Here is a 10,760-nt window from a genome sequence, read left to right as displayed (position 1 = left end):
ATTGGCTGATGGAATCAGCCAATCAGAATCAAGTTCAATCCGATTGGCTGATCCGATCAGCCAATCAGATTGAGCTCGCATTCTATTGGCTGATCGGAACAGCCAATAGAATGCGAGCTCAATCTGATTGGCTGATTGGATCAGCCAATCGGATTGAACTTGATTCTGATTGGCTGATTCCATCAGCCAATCAGAAAATTCCTACCTTAATTCCGATTGGCTGATAGAATCCTATCAGCCAATCGGAATTCGAGGGACGCCATCTTGGATGACGTCCCTTAAAGGAACAGTCATTCGTCGTTCAGTCGTCGGGCCGGATGGATGTTCCGCGCTGGAGGTCTTCAGGATCCTGCCGCTTCGCTCCGGATGGATGCTGCTTGGATGAAGACTTCAATCGGATGGAAGATCCTCTTCTGCCCCGCTTGGATGAAGACTTTGACCGGATCATGGACCTCTTCAGCCCCCCGCTTGGGCTTGGATCAGGACATCGGAGGAGCTCTTCAGGACGGATCCGTGAACCTGGATGGTGAAGACAAGGTAGGAAGATCTTCAGGGGCTTAGTGTTAGGTTTATTTAAGGGGGGTTTGGGTTAGATTAGGGGTATGTGGGTGGTGGGTTGTAATGTTGGGGGGGGGTATTGTATGTTTTTTTTTACAGGCAAAAGAGCTGAAATTCTTGGGGCATGCCCTGCAAAGGGCCCTGTTCAGGGCTGGTAAGGTAAAAGAGCTTTTACCTTTTTTAATTTAGAATAGGGTAGGGAATTTTTTATTTTGGGGGACTTTGCTATTTTATTAGGGGGCTTAGAGTAGGTGTAATTAGTTTAAAATTGTTGTAATATTTTTCTTATGTTTGTAAATATTTTTTTATTTTTTGTAACTTAGTTCTTTTTTATTTTTTGTACTTTAGCTAGTTTATGTAATTGTATTTATTTGTAGCAATTGTGTTTAATTAATTTATTGATAGTGTAGTGTTAGGTTAATTGTAGGTAATTGTAGGTAGTTTATTTAATTAATTTATTGATAGGGTAGTGTTAGGTTTAATTATATCTTAGGTTAGGATTTATTTTACAGGTAAATTTGTTATTATTTTAACTAGGTAACTATTAAATAGCTATTGTACCTGGTTAAAATAATTACCAAGTTGCCTGTAAAATAAATATAAATCCTAAAATAGCTATAATATAATTATAATTTATATTGTAGCTATATTAGGATTTATTTTACAGGTAAGTATTTAGCTTTAAATAGGAATAATTAATTTAATAAGAGTTAATTTATTTAGTTAGATTTAAATTATATTTAATTTAGGGGGGTGTTAGTGTTAGGGTTAGACTTAGCTTTAGGGGTTAATCCATTTATTATAGTAGCGGTGAGCTCCGCTCGTCAGATTAGGGGTTAATAATTGAAGTTAGGTGTCGGCGATGTTAGGGAGGGCAGATTAGGGGTTAATACTATTTATGATAGGGTTAGTGAGGCGGATTAGGGGTTAATAACTTTATTATAGTAGCGCTCAGGTCCGCTCGGCAGATTAGGGGTTAATAAGTGTAGGCAGGTGTCGGCGACGTTGTGGGGGGCAGATTAGGGGTTAATAAATATAATATAGGGGTCGGCGATGTTAGGGCAGCAGATTAGGGGTACATAGGGATAACGTAGGTTGCGGCGGTTTACGGAGCGGCAGATTAGGGGTTAAAAATAATATGCAGGGGTCAGCGATAGCGGGGGCGGCAGATTAGGGGTTAATAAGTGTAAGGTTAGGGGTGTTTAGACTCGGGGTACATGTTAGAGTGTTAGGTGCAGACGTAGGAAGTGTTTCCCCATAGGAAACAATGGGGCTGCGTTAGGAGCTGAACGCTGCTTTTTTGCAGGTGTTAGGTTTTTTTTCAGCTCAAACAGCCCCATTGTTTCCTATGGGGATATCGTGCACGAGCACGTTTTTGAGGCTGGCCGCGTCCGTAAGCAACTCTGGTATCGAGAGTTGCATTTGCGGTAAAAATGCTCTACGCTCCTTTTTTGGAGCCTAACGCAGCATTTGTTTGAACTCTCGATACCAGAGTTAAATTTATGGTGCGGCCAGAAAAAAGCCCGCGGAGCGTTAACAGCCCTTCTACCGCCGAACTCCAAATCTAGGCCTTAGGGTTTATTTTACAGGTAAGTATTTAGCTTTAAATAGGAATAATTTATTAAAGTATAGTGTAGTGTTAGGTGTAATTGTAACTTAGGTTAGTTTTTATTTTACAGGTAAATTTCTCTTTATTTTAGCTAGGTAGCTATTAAATAGTTAATAACTATTTAATAGCTATTGTACCTAGTTAAAATAAATTGAAATTTGCCTGTAAAATAAAAATAAATCCTAAGATAGCTACAATATAATTATTATTTATATTGTAGCTATATTAGGGTTTATTTTACAGGTAAGTATTTAGCTTTAAATAGGAATAATTTATTTAATAAGAGTTAATTTATTTTGTTAGATTTAAAATATATTTAACTTAAGGGGGTGTTAGTGTTAAGGTTAGACTTAGCTTTAGGGGTTAATACATTTATTAGAGTAGCGGTGAGGTCTGGTCGGCAGATTAGGAGTTAATACTTGAAGTTAGGTGGAGGCGATGTTGGGGGCGGCAGATTAGGGGTTAATAAATATAATATAGGGGTCGGCGGTGTTAGGGGCAGCAGATTAGAGGTTCATAGGGATAACGTAGGTTGCGGCTGTGTACAGAGCAGCAGATTAGGTGTTAAAAAATTTTAATAGAGTGGCGGCGATGTGGGGGGACCTCGGTTTAGGGGTACATAGGTAGTTTATGGGTGTTAGTGTACTTTAGAGCACAGTAGTTAAGAGCTTTATTAACCGGCGTTAGCCCAGAAAGCTATTAACTCCTGACTTTTTTCTGCGGCTGGAGTTTTGTCATTAGATTTCTAATGCTCACTTCAGCCAAGACTCTAAATACCAGCGTTAGAAAGATCCCATTGAAAAGATTGGATATGCAAATGGCATAGGGGGATCTGCGGTATTGAAAAGTCGCGGCTGCAAAGTGAGCGTTAGACCCATTCCTGACTGACTCTAAATACCAGCGGTAGCCCAAAACCAGCGTTAGGAGCCTCTAACGCTGGTTTTGAAGGCTAACGCCAAACTCTAAATCTAGCCGTAATTTTCCTCTTAAACCTATAAAGTTGAAAAATGGGGTAGGGTTATTTTTAACAGCTGATGATTTTTGTGCACTTAAAAACAGAAAGAGGAAATATGTAGATCTGGTGAAAAATAGGAACCAAAATACTTTACAACAGCTGCACTGGTTAAGATATTTGAGTTTAGCACCAGCAATGTAACCTTGGATAATTCCCAATTAATAACCACTGCCTCATTAAATACTAATTAGAGGAACCTTTCACATTAAAATACGCTGTTCTCACTGATGTTCAAAATTAATAAAACAGCTGAAAAATACTTGTAGAAAAAGTTTTTTCTGCTTCAGTTGAAGTTTTTACTGTGCACAGGCAGGTGGAGCATATTCACATATTCACAGTGCATTCACATTTTAAAAAACCTTTAAAGGGACAGTAAACACTTTGAGATTTTAATATAAAGTTTTAATTATGTGTAGTAAAACAACTTTGCGGTGTACTTTTATTTATTTTGCATCCTTTTCCTGTAATTTAAAGAGACAATAAACATATTGTAATTACCATACATTCTATTGTTTTGCTAGAGAATAAAATATAAACCAAGTCTAAACATTTTTAAAACAAATAAGCATCTTGTTTGCTACAGTCGTTTTTCAATAGCCAAGCTCCACCCACCACTTGCCTTATTTAGAGGGGCCAATCTGGGCTTAAGTCTACAGGAGACTATGCACCTGTAGACTTTGCAGTTCTTATCTTTTAAAGCCAATTAGGAAAATATACTGTATGTAGCAGGATTATCCTTGAGAAGTGTTCAGTGAGCTTTTTAAGGTCTGAGAATTAGAAAAGCCACAAACTGCTAAATTATTGATTCATTGGCGCCTGATCTTCTATTATTCCCCCACCTAGGGACACGCTTATTGTATTCAAAGTAAACTTCTAATGTGCTTAGGATAGTGCACATATTACAAAATTGAAAGTAAAAAGTTAGGGTGCTTGAGAAACCCGATGCGTGCAAACTTGAGGACTTTGGAAATTGTGGCCGCGCTATCTACTTCTCCCCATAGACTTCAATGGAGCGTGCTTTACAAAAAAAATGTGAACATAAATGGAGAGTGTATCTGTCTTTGGATAGGAGACATCTGAACAGAGCGCTAGTAACAAGTGAATTCAGAGCTGTGTGTTCCCAGCCGTCATTTAATACTGCGTGCTGCAGCTCCATCTACAGGTTTCATGTGGAACATTGCTGCCACATAGTACGCAAGACACATGCATGCTCCTGGGCATACCTCAGTATCCCCTCAAGGAAAGGGGCCGAGTTTCCATAAAAAGTTAAATGTCCATTTAATTAAAAGTTGGTGTGTGTTTCCAGGTTGAAGTCAGGCAATTCTGTTTGTAATTTAGTCCCCAATTTCCATTTTATAAAACTGGGACATAAATAGATATATAAACTTCCAATCATAACAGCAGAGAAAGTGTTAAAAAATTAAACATGCAAACTCATCTAATTGGTTAATCACATGTGAAAATATCATGAATGACGCATAAATAGAAAAACTGGTTATTTTTCAAACTGCAGAGTTTCTGTATTGACTTTTGTCAAATATAATATAAATATGGAGGCTATGGGGCATATGTATAAAGCTCTGATTGGAGCTTGATGCCCCGTGTTTCTGGCGAGCCTGCAGGCTCGCCAGAAACAGCAGTTATGAAGCAGCGGTCACAAAGACCGCTGCTCCATAACCTGTCCGCCTGCTTTGAGCCATAGAAGGAAATGTGTGAGGGGAGTTAGAGCTTTACAATTCAGAAACTAAAAAGAAAGGGTTAATGGCGAGTCGCTGCAGTATAAATTTGCAGGTTGAGTAGTTAAAGTACATATTATTATATTTCGTCTCTATTCCAACTTGTTTTATGTCCCTTTAACTTGGCCCTGTGCCACTGGACATTTATAGGAAATATATTATTTGTTTAATGACCAAACATTTTATGTGTGGCCTTAAAAGGACATGAAACCCAAAACATTTTATTTCATAATTCAAATAGAGCACGTGATTGTGAACAAGTTTCTGATTTACTTCTATTATCAAATTTGCTTCATTCTCACTGTATCCTTTGTTGAAGGAATATCACTAATGGGAACAAGTTGAACACATCTGGTGAACCAATGAAAATAAGTATTTTTCTACAGCCCCAATGAGCAGCTAGTTCTTAGTAATGCATGACTGCTTCTGAGCCTACCTAGGTATCCTTTTAAACTAAAAATAACAAGATAATGAAGAAAATTAGATAATAGAAGTCATTTGGAAAGTTGTTACAAATTACATGCTCTGTGTTATAACAATTGTGTTTCATGTCCCTTTAAGTTTTCTTAAAACAGATCTGTGGCCCTCATGTGTTGGGAACTTGGCCCTAACTTATCTGGGTTATTATCTGATTGTCTAAAATCTCTTAATAAATTCTTATATTAGATCAAAAAGAGACACAGTTTTTCCTCAGTATCTATAAATCTCTCAAATTAAGTTTATGCTCTGTTGATAAATCCTAGAGTTTATATGTCATATTCTGGGTCATCTACTTTATGATGTCATATTTCCAATCAGATTTCCTTTCACACACTTTGGGCAGATTATAAATGGCACACTATTTAGAGATTTTGCTCGTGAGGGAACACCGGCAGAAGTAAACTTTTAACGCACGCATATTTCAAGTTGAAAGTAAAATGTTGAACTTCAAGACTTTGGATATTGTGACCCCGCTAACTTCTTCTCCCGATACACTTTAATGGACTTTAAACTGCAAATAAATACGTAATATCTATCGCTCGTGCGCTAACCCGACACGCATTACACCAAATAAGCTAACTAAAAGGTAGTTATGAATATTTTAGATTCCAATGTTATTCACATCGGATAAAATGTTCTATTTATTTTTAAATCGATATTTTGATATATATAAATATATATATATGTATATGTGTATATAATATAATATAATATATATATATATATATATATATATATATATATATATATATATATATATATATATTTAAAGTACATAGAACATTTTCCCCTATGTGAAGAAAGTTGGAATATAAAATATTTATAGTACATACACAGTAACACACATTATTAAATATTAAAAATTTAATAAAAATGTATTTTATTGTTTTCAGGTATTTGAGTGGAAAGGGCTCCAAAGTCTGTGTGTGTATATTTGTGTGTGTACATATGTTTATACATGCATAAACATGTATATATATGTATATATAGATATATATTTATGTATATATTTATATATATATATATATATATATATATATATATATACATACATTATATATACCTTTGAACCCTTATAACTTTTTTCTAATATTTACATGAATCATTTTATTAGATAGCGTATATCTGAGTGTAACTGTTACTTTTAATGTATTTATGTTGTGTTTGATGTAACTATTTTTTAGCCCTAACCCTTTACTTGAGGTCTTTAGTCATGCTAACCAGAAGAGTGCAAATTTAGATTCCACTCATTTAGTCGCATTTACTTTCAACTTGTAATACGCATGCAAGTTTACGTGAACGCAATATTTGAGTGTGCCATTAGTAATCTAGCTCTCTATGTATTACATTCCACAATAAAAAGAGCAGTATTTTATTGTATCACTCTATTCTTAATTATAATAATTCTGTGGCTATAACTCATAAACTTCTAGTAAACGTTGTTGCATTACTTTCTTTAAACATTTTTATTTATAGGAAATGTAAGCAGCATTTTTCTTAATACATATTGGTAAAGTATGTGCATACAAACATACATGTAATTTGTATTTGTATAATGTACAAAAACATTTTCTTTCCTTTAATGTACTCTCAGCTGTCCCTTTTACCTGCTGGAGTGTATTCTATTGTTTACATTTGTTGTGCTTATAAACTATGATATAATGGTATAAAGGATGTAGAGAAAATATTTAGGTCTCCATTTATCAGTTGATGAATGGACAAGTTTTTAGCTAAGCTTTTTTCAGTGTACACATTTATCATTGCACAAGGAAATCCTTGTGAAGAGCTGCCCCTGTTCTTGCATGAGAGCAGGGCCTGTCAGTCACCCCAGACAAATGAGATTGGGGTGATTTAACTCCTTAGAGGTAGTGAAGAGACTACAAAGTAGACAAATTTTGTTACATGATTTAATATAGAGAATATGCATGTGGGCTCTCTAGCTCTGTTTTTTGCCATGTATAATAGTGGACTTCAAGCTACATTTTAGTTACTCTGTAAATAAGTCCAATAAAAGCAAAAACGTTGCTATTAGTACATGACTTTACCAAACAAATTGTTCCCAAGAATCCTTTCTTTTATGTGTATATTACTAAAGCAAAATACAGGCAGTGGCAGCACACGGGAGTTTGGAAAGCACATTCCCACGCAGAGCCAAGTTTTGTAGAAGGAAGTCAGTAGGACCTTGTCATAACTCGGTTTCTTAAAGGGCCAACAAATACAATAGCATTGCATATTCAACAAATAAATAATAAAAAGACAACGCAATAGCACTTATTCTGAAATGTGTCAGAAAAAAACACTACTTATTTGAAGTGAAAAGTTGCTTCTGTTTTGCCCTCCCTCTCTATCAAGTGACAGCCATCAGCCAATTACAAAGGCCCATATGTATATACTGTGAATTCTTGCACATGTTCAATAGGAGGTGGTTCCTAAGAAAGTGTGCATATATATAATATTGTGCACTTTTTTATAATAGAAGTAAATTGGAAGTTTTGATTTTGTTTTTTAAATTACATGCTCGGTCTAAACTTCTAATTGTTCAACGTGCAAATTGCCTAACTAGGACTGTGCTTAGGGTGGCAACATTAGGACAGCAGCAGAAAGCTCTCCCTATTAAAGGGACAGTTTACTCAAAATTTTTCTCCCCTTTAATTTGTTACCAATGATTCACTTTACCTGCTGGAGTGTATTAAATTGTTTACAATTAGCTCCTTTACCTTTATATTGGCATTTGAAATAGTTGATTTAGCATGTTGTATCCCCACCTATTCTGAAAGTTTGTGGCCGCAGGTCCAAACTATAGATAAGCTGTGTAAACACAGCCAGCAGAAGAAATTTACAATCCCAGTAGGATATAGCAGAGATAAGGTAATAAAATGTTGATTTTCCATTGTTCTCTCCAAGAATTAGTGATTGGTTTATGGACAGATATAAGATAAAGAAGCAGGTGTATGTACACAATGTGATAAAGTAATGAGATCTGATTATACCTACAAGCTCAACCCATTTTATTAGGTTGTGGCTTCAAAACACAAAATCAGAGCTTTAATATACACAAATATACCTTAAAAGGCTAATATGCATACATTCTTTACTCTGCAGTTGGAAAAAAAAGCAATTGTAAACACATTAAGGGAAAAACTATTTTACAGTATACTGTCCCTTTAACCTTTTCCATACCTCCTTTTTTGTTTGTGTGCAAAATACTAAATTTGAGAGAGAAAAACAAGTAGAAGACTCAATCAAGCACAGACGAACAAGTAGAAAGGGCAACATATAAAACTGGGCAATTGGCAGCATATAATTTAAGCACCTCCATTTTTGGGTAGGTACCAGCAACCACGTGGGAACCATCTCATAAGCTGCCAGTAGCATCATGGGGCCCTTGTTATAACCCACATACAGCAGCATGTAATTCCATCCACAACCAGCCTAAATCAACAGGGAAGGACACAGTTCACAAGGTCTGAGTGGCCCCACGGGGGAGATTCTTTTACAGAGTTGGTTTGGGATTACTGTGTACTTTGCTCCCTTCCCTCCATGAAGTTTGCAGTGCAGTGATCAGCAGGACATAGCTGCTAAATTAAAGAAGCTACAGGGGTTTCCAGCTGTTCTGGACAATCTGTAAGTGGTTGGGCACAGGTATTCTGTGGGGTCACACAATGGTCTTATTGTGACATACAGATAGCATACAGGGCCTACAGTGGTATTGCATGGGATCTAATGGTATGTATCAGGCATGAAAAGCAATGTAAACGAATATGTTCTGATGTCTATAACTGGCATATAGATGGACAACAAGGACATGTACCTGCTCTGAGCATGGGTGTGCACAAAAATTATTTGTTTCCCTCAATATCCTCAGTTCTGTAGTTCCACCACTGGTCATCACATGCAATATTCTCCCAGAAACCATGTGTAATCTTTTATTTATATTGTTCATGAGATTTCAGTGCACTGTATTGCACGATTTGTTTACATATTCAGCATAAAAGATAGAGGGCCAGCTTGCAAGTGGGGCACTGTTTAGCGCTTTCGCTCATGTGCAAACACTGCTGGAAGTAAATGATCCAAACTAACTTAAGGACTTCAGATATCGTGACTGCGCTAACAATAGTGCGTCACTTGTAATGAGAGAGAGTCCAGTATTGCACAAAACATTAAAGGGACATAAATACTCTGTTGTATTAGTGCATGTTATTATTGTACTTTTGCTTACTTTCTATTATAGCAAATTAATTAAATAAATTAGTTAAAGGGACAGTTTACTCAAAAATGTTCTCCCCTTTAATTTGCTCCCAATGATCCACTTAACCTGCTGGAGTGTATTAAATTTTTACAAGTAGCTCCTTTACCCTTATATTGGCATTTGAAATAGCTGATTTAGCATGTGGTATCCCCACCTATTCTGAAAGTTTGTGGCCGCAGGTCCAAGCTATAGATAAGCTTTGTAAACACAGCCAGCAGAAGAAATGACACACCCGTGGGGTATAGAAGAGATAAGGTAATAAAATGTTGATTTTCCATTGTTCTCTCCAAGTACTGGTGATTGTTTTATGGACAGATATAAGATAAAGAAGCAGGTGTATGTACACAATGTGATATAGGAATGAGATCTGATTATACCTACAAGCTCAACCCATTTTATTAGGTTGTGGCTTCAAAACACAAAATAAGAGCTTTAATATACACAAATAAACCTTAAAAAGCTAATTTTCATAATATTTTTACTCTGCAGTTGGTAAAAAAAGCAATTGTAAACACATTAAAGGAAAAATTATTTTACAGTATACTGTCCCTTTAAAGGACCAGTCAACACAGTAGATTTGCATAATTAACAAATGCAAGATAACAAGAAAATGCAATAGCACTTAGTCTGAACTTCAAATGAGTAGTAGATTTTTTTTCTGACAATTTTAAAAGTTATGTCTTTTTCCACTCCCCCTGTACCATGGGACTGCCATCAGCCAATCACAAATGCATACACGTACCATGTGACATCCATCAGCCATTCACAAATGCATACACGTACTATGTGACAGCCATCAGCCATTCACAAATGCATACACACTTATTCTTGCACATGCCCAGTAGGAGCTGGTGACCCAAAAGGTTTAAATATAAAAAGACTGTGCACATTTAGTTAATGGAAGTAAATTGGAAAGTTGTTTAAAATGGCATGCTCTATCTGAATAATGAAAGTTTAATTTTGATTGAGTGATGCAAAAGTCAGCAAAAGTTTGCATCATTTGATTTGAATGATGCAAAAGTCAGCTCAAGAGCAGCAATGCACTACTGGGACCTAGCTGAACATTTCTAGTGAGTCAATGAGATGAGATATAAGCCCTATAGCCACCAAGCA

The sequence above is a fragment of the Bombina bombina genome, chromosome 1 (genome assembly GCF_027579735.1).
Source record: "Bombina bombina isolate aBomBom1 chromosome 1, aBomBom1.pri, whole genome shotgun sequence".
NCBI classification, from domain to species: domain Eukaryota; kingdom Metazoa; phylum Chordata; class Amphibia; order Anura; family Bombinatoridae; genus Bombina; species Bombina bombina.
Note: the sequence above shows the minus strand (reverse complement) of the source record.